The sequence below is a fragment of the Camelus dromedarius genome, chromosome 6 (genome assembly GCF_036321535.1).
Source record: "Camelus dromedarius isolate mCamDro1 chromosome 6, mCamDro1.pat, whole genome shotgun sequence".
NCBI lineage: Eukaryota > Metazoa > Chordata > Mammalia > Artiodactyla > Camelidae > Camelus > Camelus dromedarius.
Window position 1 is genome coordinate 41,108,787 of NC_087441.1, and position 20,800 is coordinate 41,129,586.

Below are 20,800 nucleotides of genomic sequence, written 5' to 3' on the forward strand. Positions count from 1 at the left end.
AGGAAATTAGTGTTTTCCTCTTGGTAATCAGAGCAACTGATGTGCACACAAATTCATACGTTTCATACGGTTGCCATAGACACTGACTCAGTGTTGATATCTTTTATTTTCAAATTCTCTCCCTGAGCATATGCAGACTACATACCAGTAATAACCCTCACCCTATGTGCTGAGCACTGGCTAGGAAAAGTTGGAGTGGTCTGAAAGATGCAATGAGGAGTTAAGAAAATGTCAACACCACCTCTCAGCCATGGCTTCTGGACTGCACGAGAAAGAACAGCCTTTTCCAGAGACTACAGGAGGTTTAGAACTGGAGGGGAGAGCAGGAGATGGAATTTAAGGAAAGAAAATTGAGAATGTAAGAAAGTTAATTAGGTATCGGTTATGGTAATAGAAGACAACAGCTTAAACCAATAAACCCCAAGTTTTCAGTGGCTACGCTTCTCATATCCAGGTTAACAGTCCAAAGCAGATAGTCTGCATTGGCTACAACTTTTCTCTATGGAGTAGCTCAGAGATCTAAACTTACATCTTGTGACTCTGCAGACCCCTAAAGAGGCAGAATCCTTCCCATTTGAAAAGGAGTAAGAAAGCAGGGAAGGTACAGACTCTTTTTAAAAGCCCAGCAGGGAGGTGACATAAATCATTTCCTCATTCCATTGGTGAGAACTAGTCACGTGGCCACATCTGGCAGCCGGAAGGACTAGAGGATGAAGTCCCTGGCCAGCAGCTGCCTCCCAGTGACAAGTCTACCCTATGAAAGGGAAACTGAATGTTGGGGAGTAGCTGGACATCTCTACCCCCAGAGACTTGAGAGGGCACGAGGGACTGGACTGAGAAGGAGATGAGCAGCAGAAAAAGCAGAGAATATTATGGGAACTGGGTAAGACAGTGAACTAAAAGGAGTTGCAGTTTCCTGGAAGCTTGCATAATAGAGATGAAAGGCATAATTCAAGGAATCATCAGCAAGGTTTTGAATAGGGCAGATTAGGGCTTTGGCCATGATGAGCTTAGAAGGCTTTGCTGGGTGTTTGAATGGAAGGTAATCAAAAACCAGCTCTGGGGTCTCCAAAGAAACATCTTTCAGGTTATTAGTGGAGAGGATCAACTGCTTTTCAGTTGTTCTTGTCCCAAAGAACTCTGCTATATGCAGCAGCTGAAATGCTTAAAAATAATAAAATAATACCATTTGCAGCAACATGGATGGACCTGGAGATTATCATTCTAAGTGAAGTAAGCCAGAATGAGAAAGAAAAATACCATATGATATCACTTATATGTGGAATCTTAAAAAAAAGACAAACTTATTTACAAAACAGAAACAGACTCACAGACATAGAAAACAAACTTCTGGTTACCAGGAGGGGAAGAGGGTGGGAAGAGATAAATTGGGAATTCGAGATTTGCAGATACTCATGTATATAACATAGATAAACAACAAGTTCATACTGTATAGCACAGGGAACTATATTCAATATCTTGTAGTAACTTATGGTGAAAAAGAATATGAAAATGAATATATGTATGTGCATGCATGATTGAAGCATTATGCTGTACACCAGAAATTGACACAACATTGTAAACTGACCATACTTCAATTAAAAAAAATATATATATATTTACAAAAAACAAAAACAAACCAAAAAAACAAAAACTAGTTCTGGGGTTATTAGTGGAGAAGATCAGCTGCTTTTGAGTTGTTCTTGTCCCAAAGAAATCTGCTGTTTGCAGCAGCAATAATGCTTAAAGTTTTTGCTGATAGAACCAGTAATGTCTAAACTCTAGATGAGAGCTGTCCCAGAGATATGTATACAATGATGGAAATGTTCTATATCTGTGCTGCCTGATACAGTAGCCACTAGCCATGTGTGGCTACTGAGCCTCTGAAATGAAGCTAATGTGACTGTGGACCTGAATTTTTAATTTTATTTACCTCTAGGAAACGTGCATTTACAATTACATAACCACATGAGGCCAGTGTTCCCTGTATTGGACGGTGCAGGTCTGGAGGGAGGTAATGGATAGCTCTGTGTGGCCCTTTCTCCCCATCACAAGCTTCCTCAGGTGGCTCTGCACAGCCAGGGTCATACACTTTTTCCTCCTTACCAGTCATGGTTGATTAACAGCAGGGTGCACATGACACCAGATCAGCCAGTCACAGTCCCTTCCCAGCCAGATGCTTATGACAGAGAATCAGTCTCTCTCCAGGTGGACTCAGGAGCTGTTGGTGGCCATGTTTTCTGCGTAGGGATAGGAGAAGCAGAGCAGGTCAGTCTGCAGAGAGATGAGAAAACAATGAGATAAGAGAGCAAGCCAGAATCCTGACTCCCATTTCAGGCCCTGATTCCAGTGTATTCCTAAAACTGGACTGAAGCTGGCCCTTAGGTTCTGTAACAAACCACTTAATTCTTTTAATAAATTCCTCTTCTCCATAAGCTCCTGTTACTTGGAGTAAAGGAACCCTGAATCCTAAACAGGACTTAAGGAAAGCACTCCTTGAGCAGAGCCGACCACCAGGTGGATGAGGATGGGGTCAGCTGGCCTGCTGAACATTCGGTCTGATGGACGCACAGCTGATGCTGGTGAGAGGAGACCTGAGGCAGACTAACAGCATGTCCCCGAGGTCACCACAAATCTCAGACCCGACTCAGCCTCGCAGATGGGAAAGCTGCTCCTTACAGCTCACCCAGCACAAATCAGGCTCTGAGGATTGAGGCAAATCTTCGAAACTCACAAATGACTGATTGATAAGCAAGAACTCCACTTTTCAATTGCCTAACTGGAAAAGAACAGTGGTATTCAAACTGTAATGATTTGACCCCAACTTTTGATAAAACCGTGATTTCCTCTACCTTCTCCCATACATGCCAACTTCAGTTGCATGCATGACATGTACTTTCCTCTTGTTTCTTTGCTTCTACCATTAACTCAGCCCAGAAGGTCTGACTTCCATCTCCACTTGTCAAAATTCCACCAGTATTTCAGGGCCCATTTCAAAGGTCACCCCCTTCCATCCTTTGGGAGTAAGCAGTTCCTCTCTGCTTTCTCCTCCCATTGTACTTTGTGACTCCTTAAGCACATAATCTGCATTGTTTTAGAATTATTTATGAATGTCTCATATCTGCAATACCCAAAAACCTTCACCAGACACAATCTCTTATTAATGCAGTCTCTAATTGCATTCACTCTTCTGGTGGCCACTTCGTATTTCATCTCATATCAAGTTCTGTGGTCAATTTAGATTCTTAATGTTAGAATCCTTAAAAATTCAGCCTATAATATGCTGAGACCTTGTCAGCAGGTTAGTGAGGAAGTGAAGGGGAGGAACGGAATGGCAGCAGGCAGATGAGCACAGAGCAGGAAACTTGGTATCAGTGTGGCAGTATTTACACTGCATTGATCTAGTGAGAGGAAAATGGCAGCAGGGCATTCTGGACGGGTACGATACATGGAGTCACCTAGCTAACCACTCTGTAGTTCAAAGGCCCATTGAAGTTGGACAAAAACCTAGCTAGCAGTCAACGGGGTTTGGAGAATAAGCGCTAGGCCTGATTTCCTGAGAATGGTGGTCAAAGGCACGATGGGTCTTTGGGGCTGAGCAAGCCGACAAGTAACGTGGGAGAAGTACTGGCTTTGGAGCCAGATGGTCCTGGGTTCTTGCCTTGGCTCTACCATTCACCAACTGTGAGACTTGGCACACGTGATCTTGCTTCTCTAAGCTTCAGGTTCCTCAGCTGTAAAATGAGGGAAAATGTTTCTGCTTCTTGCAAGATTGTTGTGAGATCACTTGAATGGGGTACACCTGGCCCATAGTTGACACTAAATATATATTCATTTCCATCACAGGCAAGGGCTTGGTGGCCTGCATGTGTCTGAGTCCAGGTCGGATTCCAGGCAGAAACTGCCCAGTGGAAGAACTGGAGACCAGTAAAACAATCAAGGCTGCCAGCCACGTATGTAGTCAAACCAGAGGGTTTGGAAAGCCAAATAGAAAACTTAGGTAAGAAGCTGTGTGGAATCGTAAATATGGATCTACTGGGCAATTTTCCCAGCTTTTGATATGAGATTGCTCTGATGCACGTCAGATCATGTCAACCTCTCCAACCCCTCTTGGCTTCCTCAGCTCCTATGGCCTCCAGCTTCTCCGGCAGCTGCAGGAGCTTCTTCGCCTCCTCTTACAAACACTCGTGCTCCTTATAGTTCTGTCCCGGCCTCTTCTCTTCTCACTTTGCACATTCTTTCCCAGTGATCTCATCCTCGTGGCTTTGACTGGTTTTCAGCTATACGCTGCTAACTCCCGTATCTTCATCTCCAACTCAAAACACTTTCATCTTCAGCACCTTGAGATTACTTTGCATTGCAACTACAGTTATCCCTTTGACCTCTGCCTGCATCCCTCTGCCTTTTCTGAAGAACTGGAGCTCTGGCTCAAAAATGATAACTGAGCATCTAAAGTCATCAGTGTAGTCAACCCCATTATATTACCAGGGTTTTCAAAGCTGGGGATCATGACCCATAATGGGCTAGAATTAATTCAGGGAGTTACAACTAGCTTTTTCAAGAACATGGAATAGAATGGAATACAAAAAGCAGAATGCTTGCCTCCCTAGTAAATATTGCTTTAAAATTTTTTTGTTTTCATTGTGTGTGCATTGTGTTATAACAAAAATTGTTTTGTTTTGTTTTTTACCATGGGTCATTGACAAAAGTAGAATACCTACTGAATTAGTCTACTATCTCTTCCAGAGCATTCCTAGTTAAACTATAAGAGGAAGGATTTAGGAATTAAATTACCTGGGTTCAATCCCAAGTTCCAGTGCTTACTACCCGTGTTTTCTTGGACAAATTACTTAATTTCTCTACTTCTCAATTTTCTCATCTAGTAAAAATGAGTATAAAAGCAGTATCTCCCTGGGAGGAAGGTTTAGTTCCAGCGGTAGAGTGCATGCTTAGCATGCACAAGGGCCTGGGTTCAACCCCCAGTACCTCCACCTATTGTGAAGATTAAATGAATTAACATAGTTATTGCTTGACATGGGTGAGTACTTTCTAAGTATTAACTACCTGTAAACAATGAAACATCTAACTACTCTATTAAAAATATCAAAATTATGGAAGTACGTGAGGGACATTCACTTATAGGCATACTGTATATAATTCCGGAGTAGACAACGTCACCAGATTGTTTCACCTTTTTCATGATGTGACAAACATGGAAAATTATAGTTTTTTGGGGGCTCCCTGGGGTAAAGGGAACAGGTCATTCTGGCTGCAGATGACTAGCCAGAGGTGACAGTGGCTTCTGGACAGGAACCAATGACAGTCCTAAGGCCTAAAGGGATCAATATGCCTACACTTGACCCGTTCACAGCACAAGATGAGAAACTCCAGACTCTAAACCAAAAGATGTATGTCTTTCCCAAGGTCAGTTACCAATTCAGGGCAGGCCTGTGACCAAGGCTGGCCAAGGAGACTGGTGAGGAGGACTTATACCCCATGATACCTTTCTGTCTCCTACTAGATGAGAAGAAGGAAGCCTGCTGCCCAAGCTGATGCCAGCGTTGGGATGGGGCCAACTCCGTGATGGCAGAAAAGGTGATCCGAGGAGCCTAGTCTCTAACACACTAGCTGAGTTGCTGCATCAACCAACCCTGCAGTGCATCCTACTCCAGGCTCTCTGTTAAGAGGATAATAAATGCTTGGATGGTTTTAGCCATTTTAAGTGATGATTTCAATTACATTCAACCCAAAGTCTCTAACTGATTCAGTGTCTTGTTCTGTTTTATAGATTTTTCAACACTGTAATTTATGGAATACTGTACCCTGAAATGCAAAGTATTACACACAACTTTAGCAATCAGTATTGTGGGTCACAGAATACCAAATATCACAAGTGTGTACATTTGGGAGTTTTAAGTTCTTTTGAGATCTTCATTAACCCTTCTATGGCAAAGGCTGCTACCAACTAGAGACTGTTTGCTCTATCTGTACCTCATTTAGATTTTTCTAAATGATTTGATGTACCTTAATAAGTCTAGATAATTTTAGGGTGTAAACTGCTGAAAGCCACAGTACCACCCTTCAGCGTGATTGCTTCTTTGTGTGGTCTATTATGGGGAACTCTGTCATGACAATTCCATATCTGTTGTAGAAAGACTTAAGTTCACTGAACTCAGTATCTGTGAGGATTTAAGAACCCCATTCCCTCTAGATGGCCCATGACCCACTGTGCTTCCTCTGATAACGTGACGATCTCGTAGATGTCAAAAGCTCATAGCTACTGCAGATAGGAAAAAGCCAGGGCAGGCACAGAAAGCATCTTCATTAGCTGCTCACTGCTCTCCCAACTCTTCTTCAGGCTGCTGCCTGCCATCATCCTCCAAATGTATTGGCAGAAATGGAAGATGCATCCATGGAATGAGCAGCCTGGGAACTCCAGAGAACCCCCTTTATTGCCACAATTTCAAAGCCTCTCATATGTAACAGAGGATGGGAGATGGGTTCCAGCTCCTGCACCTGCCTCAGCAGGTGAGTGTGTGACAGAGGACAGGAGTGGACTCTACACAGAACCAAAGAGTGGTTGGAACAGTAATGAAGCAGTTTTTGAAGCAGAGCTCTCATCATCTCTACATTTTTAGGCAACTTTGGATGACAAATAGTGGCAAACACACATCTTCAGCTCTGAAATCACTTAAGAGGAATTCCTTCCCTCCCTGCCACTTGAAGCAGCCCACCAAAGCTTGAGCAGGGCTCACTGGAGTGCCTCACTCATTCTTATAAACTCCTCCTATTGCGTCTGTTTATTTGTTTTTGTTCTTAATATTAGAAACATTAAGGAGCTGAAGGGTTTTGGCTGCTGACCATGGGACTCCCCTTACCCATTCACTCAATGGTGCCCCACTCCTAACTCAGTGATTTGAATTTGTCATCCACAGAGTAACTTCCCTTGGGGAAGGGTGACTGGGACAGGATGGGTCCTCATGTGGACCTCTGAATTCCCATCACTTGGAGATCCAGAGAGCCTGATCCTCTACCAGCCCCAAGGCTAGTTCCAAACTCCCATCCCTGGGGTGTGTGACCCTTCTCTGAAGAAAACTTGTTCAAGTATTTATTTTACAGCAAAGCAATGGCCATTTGCACAGTTAATAGCAGTTTCAGTGCCTAGAGGTGACGTCATCATTACATTTGGGGTTGTCACCTTTCATTTTGGAAAATTTAATGGGATTACTTACACAAAGATAAAGCTAGTAACCATCTATTGTTTTTAGAGTTTAGTTCAAGGTCACCTTAAATCTGTGACAGATGCTACAACCTAGGATTTTACGGATTGCAGAGACAATAAACATTGATTGTACACTTAGTCAGACTCTTCTCTCAAAACAAAAGCAAAAAGGAGAAAAAAAGAGTTTTCATTAGAAGGAAATCTAATGACTCTGTTATGGGATGATTTAATATTGAAGAATCAATTACCAGCAATGCTTTTCTAGGCCAGAGTGTCCTCAGTTATTTATATGGAGCAAATAATCCATGTAGACTTAAAAGAAATCGACTGTGTACACACTTGGGAGTAAACTGAGAGGAGAAGCTGGTTCTGGATATAGCGCATGGCTGATGCCAGAGCCTCTTCTTACCAGGCACCTTGAGGACCCAGTGGCAGGAACAGCAGCAACAGCAGCAAAAGGTCTGCTTCATTGGCCGTTAGAATTCCTCACAACGGTAGCTATGGCCTTTCTGGACGAAATACCCTCAGTAGTCTTAAATGTATCACAATAGGGATCCTGGAAAGATCAAAGGATAAGGAGAATAGGAGTCTCTTAAAAACATCATTTTTATCACTCAGTGCATAAATTGAAACATACTCATATTGGAAGCATGTGTAATGGACGTTAGAGTATATAGTACTACTTATTTACCACTTAACTGTGATGTAATTGATGTATAACGAACTGCTCATGTTTAAAGAACACAAGTAGATGAGTTTTAACCTGTGAAATCATTATCACAATTAAGATGATGACCACACCCATCACTTCCGAAAGTTTTCTGTTGCCTCTTGGTAATCCTTCCCTCTCCTCTGCTCCGCCCCACTGCTTCTTCCATCTTCAGGTAACCATTGATCTGTTTTCTGTCACTGTAGATAAGTTTGCATTTTCTAGTATTACATGGAATTATATAGTATGTATTTATTTTTGTCTGGCTTCTTTCACTCATCATAATTATTTTAAGATTCATTCATGGTGCCTCATATATCAATAGTTCATTACTTTTTTAATGCTGAATAGTATTCTACTGCGTGGATACACTACACTCTGTTTATGTGTTTACTTTTTAATGGATAGTTGGGTTGTTTCAAGTTTATGGCTATTAAAATTAAGCCCTTATGAACATTAATGTACAAATCTTTTTATGAATATACTCTTTCATTTCTCTTGGATAAATACTTAGGCAGCTGGATCATATGATAGATACATGTTTAACTTTTTAAAGAAACTGCCAAATTGTTTTCCAAAATAGTTGTATCATTTTACATTCTCACCAGTGGTGCATGAGAATTCAAACTGCCCAACATCTCTGCCAACACTTGGTACAGTCTTTTTCATTTTAGCCATTCTAATGGGTGTGTAGTAGTATCTCATTGTGATTTTGATGTATATGTCCCTAATGGCCACTAAGGTTGAACATCTTTTTATGTGCTTGATATCTTTTGCCCATATGTCATATATATATATAATATTCTCTAATTAAAAATAGGTTTTTTTGGTTAATTCATACTAGATCAATATATTGAGGCAGATTACTACTTCCTCCAGCTCCTCATCCCCACAACTACTAAATACCTTACAAATAGAATATTTGAAAAGTCTCAGCCCATTCAAGGAGTAGAATATAGGGACTAGAGTCTGACTCCAAAAGTCTCCATTGCCTTAGAAATTCTACAGTATGGAACTTAGATGGTCTTGGAGCAGGGGAGTGGAAGAAGTCAATCAGAATGTCAGAATGCCCAGATCCTAGGACCAGAGTATAAACATGGCATCCAAAGGGAACAGAAGAGCAAGGAGGTTATAAAGTCGACCACTCTTTATAAATGGCTTTGGGGTAGACAGCAAGATGAAGCTTTTTTTGGTAGCATTCTCTTCTTTGCCAACATGGCTTAAAGGTATGTGCACCTTTCACCTGGATCTCATGCTAGATTGCAGCAAGAGACATATGAAAGGATGGGGCCCCCAACAAATCCACTGGATGTTAAGGTCAGAGTTCCCCTGAGGATTCCAATCTTAAGAGGGTTCATGGAGGCCTACAATTAAACAGACTGGGCATGCAGAGTGAGAGGGGTGACATGGCTGGGAGAAGAGATTCAGTAGGTATGGTGTTGCCCAGTGCAGCAGACAGTACCGACACTTTCAATTCATCATGTTCTTCTCAAATATAACCTTGACATCCTACCCATCAAGTAGTGAGCTCCATATCCCCTTGCCTCAAATTAGGGTACACTTTTCCAATTGTTTCATCCAAGAAAGTGCTGTCGAAATGAAGTTACATGACTTCTGAGGCGAAATCATAAAAAATGTCATGTCCTTTGACTTTATTATCTTGGCGTGTTCATTCTTAGAACTCAGCCAGTATGCTGTAAGAAACACTAAGCAATCCCATGGAGAGTCTCAAAGTATCTCCCCTCAAGTAACTTACTATTTACAAGGGGGTGGGGGGGAAACGATATAGTGGAAAAACTTGGTGGACACCATTGTAACCAAGTGATCAAAGTTAAAGTCACCAGTAATGAGGAAAATAGACATCATGTGTCTCCTGATATGATGCACAAGGAGGACACATCAGTTCCATGCCATTTCTGTAAAAAAGGCAACCTAATAATAAGAAACATCAGATAAACACAAAAAGGAAGGCATTCTACAAAATAACTAGCCTGATCCAATATAGGAGCACCTAAGTATATAAAGCAAATACTAACAGAGATAAAGGGGGAGATTGATGGGAATAGTCATTGTCGGAGACTTTAACACTGCATTAACATCACTAGACAGATCTTCCAGACAAAGTAAATAAGGCAATAGAGAAATTAAATGATACAATAGAAAAACTGGACTTGGTTGATATTTTCCAAACATTACACCCCCCAAAAATAGAATATACATTATTTTCAAGTACACACAGAACATTTTCTAGGGTTGATCATGTACTTGGGCACAAAAGAAGCATCAATAATTTTAAGAAGATAGAAATTATCTCAAGCATCTTTTCTGACCACATTGCCATTAAACTAGAAATCAACTACAGAGAAACAAAGGAGAAAAAAATGACAGCATGGATATTAAACAATATGCTACTAAAAAACCAATGGGACAATGATGAAATCAAAGTTGAAATTAAAAAATGCATTGAGAGAAACAACAATGAAAACACAAGCACACAAAATTTATGGGATGCAGCAAAGGCAGTGCTAAGAGGGAAGTCTATAGGGATACAGGCCTTCCTCAAAAAAGAAGAACAATCTCATTTGAATAATCTAATCTACCAGCTAAAAGAATTAGAAAAAGAAGAGCGAAAAAACCCCAAAAGTCAGCAGAAGGAAGGAAATAATAAAGATCAGGGAGGAAATAAATAAAATAGAGATTTAAAAAACAATAGAAAAAAATCAATCAAACCAAAAGCTGGTTTTTTGAAAGAGTAAATAAAATTGACAGACCTCTGGCCAAGCTCACAAAGAAGAAAAAAGAGAGCACAAATAAGCAAAATAAGAAAGGAAAATGGAGAAATTACAATCAATAATACTGAAATACAGAATATCATACGAGAATATTATGAACAACTATATGGGAAACAAAATGGATAACCTAGAGGAGATGGATAAGTTTCTGGAAACATACTGTTCACCAAGACTGAATCAAGAAGAAACTGACCACTTGAACAAACTGATCACTAGAAATGAAATCGAATTAGCAATAAAAAAAAACTCCCTACAAATAAAAGCCAGGACCAGACGGCTTCACTGGGGAATTCTACCAAACATACAAAGAACTCCATACCAGTCCTTCTCAAACTCTTCTAGAAGATTGAAAAAGAGGGAATACTCCAAAATTCATTCTAGGAAGCCACCAGCACCCTGATACAAAACCAGGCAAAGACACAACCAAAAAAGAGAATTACAGACCAATATCACTGATGAACATAGATGCAAAAATCCTTACCAAAATATTATCAAATAGAATCCAACAGCACATAAAATAGATTATATATCATGATCAAGTTGGGTTCATCCCAGGGACACAAGGATAGTTCAACATATGCAAATCAATCAATGTAATACATCACATCAACAAGAGAAAGGATAAAAACTACATGATCATCTTAATAGATGCAGAAAAGGTATTTGATAAAATTCAACACCTATTTATGATAAAAACTGTCACCAAAGTGGGTATAGAGGGAACATATCTCAACATAATAAAAGCTATATATGACAAACCTACAGCCAGCATAGTACTCAATGGTGAAAAACTCAAAAGCTTTCCACTAAAATCTGGGACAAGACAAAGCTGCCCACTATGACCACTCCTATTCAACACAGTCTTGGAAGTCCTAGCCACAGCAATCAAGCAAGAGAGAGAAATAAAAGGGATCCAAACTGGAAAAGAAGATGTAAAAGTGTCACTGTATGCAGATGATATGGTACTATATATAGAAAACCCTAAAAGGTTCACACAAAAACTACTAGAAATAATCGAAGAATTCAGCAGTGTAGCAGGTTACAAGATTAACGTTCAAAAATCAGTTGCATTTCTTTACACTAACGATGAATCAACAGGAAAAGAAAGTAAAGAAACAATCCCCTTTAAAATAGCACCCAAAGTAATAAAATACCTAGGAATAAATCTAAGGAGGTGAAAGACTTATACACAGAAAACTATAAAACACTGATTAAAGAAATTAAAGAAGACTTAAAAAAATGGAAGGATATCCCATGCTCCTGGATTGGAAGAATCAATATTGTTAAAATGGTCATACTGCCCAAGGCAATCTACAGATTTAATTTAATCCCTATAAAATTACCCAGGACATATTTCACAGAACTAGAACAAATCATAATAAAATTTATATGGAACCACAAAAGACCTAGAATTGCCAAAACATTACTGAAGAAAAAGAAAGAGTCAAGAGGAATAACTCTCCCAGACTTCAGACAATACTATAGAGCTACAGTAATCAAGACAGCATGGTATTGGTACAAAAACAGACATATGGATCAATGCAACAGAATAGAGTGCCCAAAAATGAACCCACAAAATTTTAGTCAACTAATCTTTGACAAAGGAGGCAAGAATATACAATGGAATAAAGACAGTCTCTTCAGCAAATGGTGCTGGGAAAACTGGACAGCAGCATGTAAATCAATGAAGCTAGAACACTCCCTTACACCATATACAAAAATAAACTCAAAAGGGATCAAAGACTGAAACATAAGACAAGATACAATAAATCTCCTAGAAGAAAATATATGCAAAACATTATCTGACACACATCTCAAAAATGTTCTCCTAGGGCAGTCTATCCAAGCAATAGAAATAAAAGCAAGAATAAACAAATGGGACCTAATTAAACTTACAAGCTTCTGCACAGCAAAGGAAACCATAAACAAAACAAAATGACAACCTACCGAATGGGAGAAAATTTTTGCAAATGAAACCGACAAAAGCTTGATCTCCAGAATATATAAGCTGCTCATACGACTTAATAAGAAAAAAACAAACAACCCAATCCAAAAATGGGCAGAAGACTAAACAAGCAATTTTCCAAAGAAGACATATGAATGATCAACAGGCACATGAAAAAAATGCTCAATATCACTAATTATCAGAGAAATGCAAATCAAAACTACAAGAGGTATCACCTCACACCAATCAGAATGGCCATCATTCAAAAGTCCACAAATGACAAATGCTGGAGAGGCTGTGGAGAAAGGGAACCCTCCTACACTGCTGGTGGGAATGCAGTTTGGTGCAGCCACTGTGGAAAACAGTATGGAGATTCCTCAAAAGACTAGGAATAGACTTACCATATGACCCAGGAATCCCACTCCTTGGCATATGTCCAGAAGGAACCCTACTTCAAAAAGACACCTGCACCCCAATATTCATAGCAGCACTATTTAGAATAGCCAAGACATGGAAACAGCCTAAATGTCCATCGACAGATGACTGGATAAAGAAGAGGTGGTATATTTATACAATGGAATACTATTCAGCCATAAAAAACAACAACATAAGCCATTTGCAGCAATATGGATGTCCCTGGAGAATGTCATTCTAAGTGAAGTAAGCCAGACAGAGAAAGAAAAATACCATATGAGATCGCTCATGGTGGAATCTAAAAAATAAATAAGTAAATAAATACAAAACAGAAACAGACTCTATAGACATAGAATACAAACTTGTGGTTTCCAGAGGGGAGGGGTGTGGGAAGGGACAGACTGGGAGAGCGAAATTTGTATTTACAGGTATATACAGAATAGATAAACAAGATTATACTGTATAGCACAGGGAAATATATACAAGATTTTGTATAGCTCATGGTGAAAAACAATAAAACAATGAATATATGTATGTTCATGTATTTGAAAAATTGTGCTCTAGACTGGAAATTGACACAACATTGTAAACTGACTATAACTCAACAAAATAAAATTAACAACAACAAAGAACTATCCTGTACTCTTCAACAACGGCAAGATAAAGACAGACTGAGGAACTCTTAACAGATTAAAAGGGACTAAAAAGACATCACAGCTAAATGTAACACATGATCCTGGATTAGATCTTAAACTAGGGGGGAAGTGGCAATAAAAATGTTATTGGGAGAGTTGTAGAAATTTTAACATAGGCTCTAGATTAGATAATAGTATTATACAAATAGTATATCTCCTACTTCTTATAATTCTACTCTAGTTATACAAGGGAATGTCTTAGTTCTTAGGGAATATACACTGAAATGTTTTCAACCTACTTTTAAATGGTTCAGGGGGAAAATATGTGTGAATAATTGGCAAATCTGGAAAACAGTATACAGAAGTTTCTAGTACTATCCTGCAACTATTCTGAAAGTTCAAAGTTGTATCGAAATACATAGCTCACCCTAACCCCATAAAAGAAGGGAAGAACCTACGTGTTTTGGGAATAGGGCTGGTTTGGGCACAGGCAGTACTTGCTCCTAGAAGTTTCCCTGAATCCAGCAATGTTCACGAGCTGGTTGTGCTTTGGGAAGCATGGGTGATCCTCAGAAAATGGGAATAATGTACAGAGGGATGTTGTGGATTCTGGACAGGAGTTTTGACCAGAAAGTGTTGCTGTGCAGCAGAGGGTGGCCAGTCCATACAGACTCTTCCTTCTGAGACACCTTGTGGCAATAAAGAGCTATTGCAGACTTCAATGCCATCTCTTTTTGCCAGGATTAACCTTTGAACTCAGTCAGTCATCTTGGACAGTTGGGAGGAAAGATGTTAAGAGGAGACACTATGCTTCCTGTTAAAATATGGCATGTGAGTTTTCATATAACTGTGAAAGACTGTCCAAGTGCTAAGAGAAGATGATGAAAATGCAACTGAATAAGTTTTCACAGAAGTAAAAAGTGCACCTGCCAAACAAAGTTATGCAAAATAGCCTTTTGCAGAATGTTTTTAAAAAGCTATGCATAATTTGTTTTTTATCATTGAAACCATATTTTCATTGCACATGAGAAGTATTTAAAAGAATTTTATAGAATAACATTTTGAAATGTGAGAACATACAAACTTTTTAGTTCTTTAATTCAAATTCAGCCTCTAAAACAATCATCTTTCCTTCACGTGCAGTATTTCTGCAGAGTTGGATGTTCAGATAGGTAAAGGCTAGTGATAAATCCTGTAAGCACGAGAGCAGAAATTCTGTTTTTAAAATAATAGACTGCATGATAGGAAATAAATGTGTATATAGATATTAAAATAACTGGTTGATAAGACTAGCGAATTTTTATTAATTTTATTTTTATACTGCTTGTTGTCAAGGCTGCTACGGTTATAAGTGACAGAGACCCAAGTCAACTAGTTTAGCAAAACAACGGGACTATTGACACATATAACTAAGGAGTCCAGAGATAGTTGTAACTTTCAGACATGGCTAGATACAGAGGTTCAAATGTCTTCTTTCTATCTATCTATCTAGCCATCTATCTACCTATCTATCATCTATCACTTTCTACTTCCCTCTATATTTCTCTCATTTGTACAGCCTTTTCCTTAAGGCCAGGGAAGACAGCCAAGAGCAGATAAAATAAGTCTCTCAATTTGCTTTATCAGCAATGTCTGGGGGAATACTCTGGTCCAATTTGGATCACAAGCACACGCCTGGGAGGGGAGGAGGGAAGCCAGGTGATTAACAACCCTTCCAGGATGGCGGTCTAAGGTGGGGAGTGGGGGGCAGAGTAAGACAGTAGGAGATGTAGTTCACCTAAAGAGCCAGAAGAGAGAAGGGAAAAGGCAGTAGACAGACAAAAACCATAGCTACAATTTCCTCCCTATGCCATAGATTTATAGTATATTTCTAATGAACCTAAACATAGATAACTATGTATCAAAAACTTTTTAAGGTATATATTGGACAAAAACATAAAAATCAATTATAATAGGTTTAAAGAAAGTACTGTTTTATGAGTCAAAGAATTTTTTTTTTAACTCTAATAGAGGTTTGGGCTAAACAAATTTCACATTATTCTTGCAATGGTTTTGCATTTTTTATATAGAAATTTATTAGAAGACAAATTTAAAACAGTATGTATTTATAAAGCAGTATATAAACACTAAGCCTCTATCTTTGTTTTATAATGTATTTTCTTACCTGCTTACATAGATACATATGCATTTAAAAGGTAAGGAAATAAATGCAACAAAATGTTACCAAGGGTTATTTCAGGCTGGAAAGAGATGGATAAAGATTTTTAAAAGTTTAGCCTATTTATATTTTTAAATTTTCCTACCTATATATAAAACAAAACTTAAATGTCATATAATTAAAAGTTTTATGCATTAAACATTACTGGCAAGTAACCCAGTCGGTTTCACAGTGGTGGCAACAGCCATGTGTCAGCCCCACCAGCTTACCTAATTAACTTATACTAAATGAATTGGTCAATAGGAAAACTTTGGCCAAAAATCTCAATGGATTGCATGGACCTGCAGAAAATGTTTAGATGTCAAGTGTTGGTAATGTTTCTCAATGTGTGGATCTTTGGAATAGTTCAGAAGCTGCCATCTAGGATAAGTCTATCATCTATAACAATTCTGGCCAGTGAATTGAGGCAGACCTGACTGATTTCTAAGGCTCATGTGGCATCACTGATCACTTTAGCTAAACTTAGGGATAAACTTCCTACCACCTTTTCTAATTGATTGACACACCATCAAGATTATCACTCACAGAGCACACATAAATGAATTAGTTGTCCCTCTGAGGAGTTCTTCCAAGTAACTAAGGATGATCCTGTCTCAGAGGGAGTTCCATCATCATCTGAGTCTCTTATGACCACACCTGGGGTACAAATTACTGTAATCTTGAAAGTGGAAAAATATTAATGCATGGCTTCCACACAAGAAGTACAGTCCTGGGGTAAGCAGGATGTCCCCTGAAAGAAAAGTGTTGATTACAATTGTTCAGGCTACCTGTGAGACCAGCATAAGTCTGAGAACACAGCTATACAGCATGGTGAAGAAGTACCTTTTCCTGACACCTGGGGGAATTTATAACAACCAGAACATTGTTTAGGCATCTGTCTTTAAACCTACTCTCTGGTATTCATCCTGACACCCTCCTCCTCAGTTTCTTCTCATTATCAGGCAGTACAGTGCAGAGCCATTTAATTCCCAGTTGACCATACAATCTGGTCAATATGTTTGCTACCAGTTCCCACGGACTTTCCTCAAATTCTGTTGGTTGACAAAGCTTTCATGTTCCCTTTTTCAGAAAGATCTCTCTCTCAGCATTCTAGCTTCCTCACCAACCACTGTCAAGAAATGTAAATGATCTGAGATTTTAACCTATGTGCAAATGAACAAGCCAAACACAGTTTCACAGATGCTTGTATAAGACACAAAACTACTGTGTTAAAGACAAAGGGTAATTTATTATTCATGACAATAGCAGTGACCAGAGTATCAGTATTATTTTTTGTGCTACTGCCCCGAACCCTAATTCTTACAAGCCATGAGACAGAGACCCAGATGATATCTACACTTGCAGCGGATTACATTAAAGGAGAAGAACCCTGAATTTAGGGAATCTGAACCTTTTACAGTGGGTAGTAAGCATGCCCATCCTTTGCTCCAGAGGGAGTAATTTTCTCTGTCTTCCAAAGCTGTTCACTATACAAACATCTTTGAATAAATTGTTTGAAACAAAGGGCATTCAGTACCTCTGCTTTCAAGATATTCAGAGACCCAGAGAGAGCTGTTTCCCAACAGAAATCCATAGTTACTTAGTAGAAATTACTAGAAGCCACCAACTTCTAATTCATATTTTGCATGAATTACTATAATCAGCTGCATATAACAAAATCCTGACTACAGTGATTTAACCAAATGTTGTTTGTTTTTGTTCGTTTTTTTCCCCTGCATGTAACCAGAAGTCCAGAGGTGGACAGTCATGTCTGGTACAAAAATAAATGAGGTCTTCAAGGCCCCAGGTCCCTATTCTGCTCTACCATCCTCATCAACTGGCTTTCCATCTGATGATCCCAACACATATACTCTATCTACCTCCATTTGTACGGTTCTGGTGCTTGGATTATCAGATATGAAGGAAAGTTTCAAAAATTGAGATATAAAAGAGGAAAAATTAAGATAAATATGTAGAGTGATTAGGAAACATTAGCAAGTAGGTTTTCCCAGATACAGTGTGAGTGTAGAATTTTACTAGAAAATTTGTGCAAGTAGATGGATCGGATCAAAGTAATACTTTGTTTTGTGGGTCATGGGCAAAGTGTTAATGAATCAACAAGATAACAACAATAACTTCAAAGATTTAATGTAACTAACTAGTTTAGTAGATAATATATAACTCAAAAAATATTTTTAATGATTTCAAATTTTATTACACAAATGCACAGTTCAAGTAGCACTATAATCTTTCATTGTTTTGGTACTACTGTCCAGATTTATGCATTACTGCTTATAGTACTGTGCAAAAATAGGCACCATGCTTCCAAGGAGATCAGAATTCAGCCTGAGGCTGTTTCAGTTTGTGACAACACCCTAGTGTTAGTCACTATATGTCTCTACCTTCTGTATTACTTTATTGAACTGCTACAGAGAATTTAATACCAAGAAATCCAAATATCCTTAGAGTAGAAAAAAATTTATATAAAAATTATTTTACAGCAACCAAAAATGAAACTATCTGCTACAGTTGGTAGCTGAGTTTAATTTTCAGTATAAACTGAGGCAATTGGTTTCTAAAGTCACATGTCTAAATAATCCACTTATGTTTAATAGATCATTTCACTGAATAATCTCAAAGCACTAAACATCTTCAAGTTTGAAAAAACAATTCCATGTAGACAGAGCAGGAACTAAAGAAAAATAGTTTTAAGAATAAAGACCATCCTCAATTACGCATTCTGAGTTGTCCATGCACTCAATTTGTTTCCTTCTACAGATTATTGTCTGAAAGTCCCTTTTTTTCTAATGGTAAGAAGGTTTGATAGAGACAAGTTTGAATACAGAAATGAACTTATCATTGGGTTTCAATAACTGATTCTAGGTTTAGCTTCGATGACCTAAAGTTCACTACAGATGTTTAGGCACATAATTCTCATGGCCAGCTCTTATTATTGGACAGAACTCCTTTTCCAATACCAGTTTCTAAGGGTAAAGTACTCTGCTTCTGTTGGTTTAAAATTATTAACTAATAAGTAACAAGTTCCTCAACCAATCAAAATATATGTCCAGGCTTTTCTCACATGTTCAAGGCTAGGTGCTGTTGATGCCAACAATAATAATCACTAACATTGTAACAATAATCATAATAATCCCTTATGTTCATATAGTTTCTTATTTTAAAACTATTCCATATTAATTCTCTTATTTGAGACACTCAATAGTCATGTGAGGAATTACTTTCCAAGTAATACTGCCCCATTTTACAGACAAGGCAATTCAGAGTATCAAGTGACTTGCTCCAAGTCACAGGTATAGATACAATTATGTGCAAGACAGACATGGTCCTTCTTCTCATAACACTGTTCTAGTAAGAAGTTCAGAGAAGTGGGCAACTCTACCATGGCAAGTGTTGAGCTAGAGGGGAACAAGTCACAATCACCAAGTGAGGGGCAGAAAAACAGACTTCGGGGTGGGGAGGGAGTAAAGTCAGGGAAGTCTTCCTGAAGTAAAGTCTCATTTCAGGCTTCACTATGTGAGCTCTGAGAAGAATATTACTTTCTACTGAATTAACTTATTCTGTTCTCAGAATCTACCAAGCTGGTTTTGGACTCAATACCATGTAATTAACTTTACCTTTAAGCCAATGTTTCTCACACTATGGTTTCTGTACCAACCGCATCAGTTATGTGGGGTGCTTATTACAAGTATAGACTTGGGTATAGGGGGAGGGGGCCTACCATGGGCTTACTGTTTCTAAATTCTTGGGGGTGAGGTCCAGGAAAATTGCTGCTTTAAGTACGAATTACTTGGAGATTTTGGAGTCAAATAGCAAAATAAAGAGGATATCTTTTGGTAGTGGCTCCAAATGGTTCCTTTTTTTCTCTCTCTCTTTGGATGGGGGTGTGGGTGGGGTATTTGGGGAAAACTGTAAAGGGTATAGTGGGATTAGAGTTCCACGTTGCAGACTGTCAGCCCCCCACCTCTCTCTCACCTGCAAGGTGGCTGGCTCAGAGTAGGTGCTTTGATAAGTGTATGCCGACTTGTTGAACACAGGGACACAGGTATTCATAACTTCCAAGAGTTTTAAAAATCCTTTCTTAGCTTTCTGCTCCAATCTTCCAGTGCCTCGCCAGCAGAAGCAGTAATAATGGAGTAGCTAAGGTGTGTTGGTTTTGGAGAAAGACTGAATTCAAGCCCCAGACTATCAACATTTGAGAGGACCAAGTTCCCTAAACTGCCCCCATTTATAAAGGACTAGAAATAATACTTACCTCCCAGTGTTGTTGGGAGTCTCAAATGACATAACAGGTATCTATTATAACTACGTATCAATGAAATACATCATAAATGCAAATACTTAGAGTCCTCTCTAACACATAAATGCGTTCCATAAATGCTCTTTCAAACCCAGGCAGCGCACTCTATTCCTTCATGTCTGTAATAGGTCCCTTTAATAGGTCAGAACCTCAGAGCAATTATCAGCAAAAAAAAATGAAAAACCAAATGAAACCGGAGACGACCCGGTACAGGGGCTGTGGAGTGCAGCCCAGCGGGTTCGAGAAGGCCAAAGGGGTGCGAGAGTGGTCTCTCCCCGCCCGGCTCGCAGCACGTGGTCCCCTCGGGCGGGAGCTTCGCGACAGTGGGGGAGGGGAGCAGCGTGGGATGTCGCGGAGGGGGTCTGGGCGGCCGGGGCTACGGTTGGGGAGGCGCTGACTGCGCAAGCTCGGGATAGGCGCAACCACTGTGCCAAGATCCGAAGGGGACAGCGTTTACCCGGCTCCACGCTTTCTTTATCTATTTGCGCAGTGAAAGCCTGTTTTTTCAAATAATCGTTTTACGACTGTATTTGGAGCCGCACTCTGCAAGTTGTTCATCATTAGAAGG

General features: G+C 39.2%; 1 long non-coding RNA gene across 1 annotated transcript; it reads right to left on the reverse strand.

Annotated features, from left to right (window-relative positions):
• Window positions 1-2,004: 2,004 nt before the first annotated feature.
• LOC105099224 (uncharacterized) lies at window positions 2,005-20,382 on the reverse strand. The gene is made up of 3 exons (XR_004138270.2): window positions 19,908-20,382; window positions 7,632-7,778; window positions 2,005-2,274 (listed from the first exon to the last, which is right to left on the reverse strand). It is a non-coding gene; the product is annotated as an uncharacterized LOC105099224 (long non-coding RNA).
• Between the last annotated feature and the right edge of the window lie 418 nt (window positions 20,383-20,800).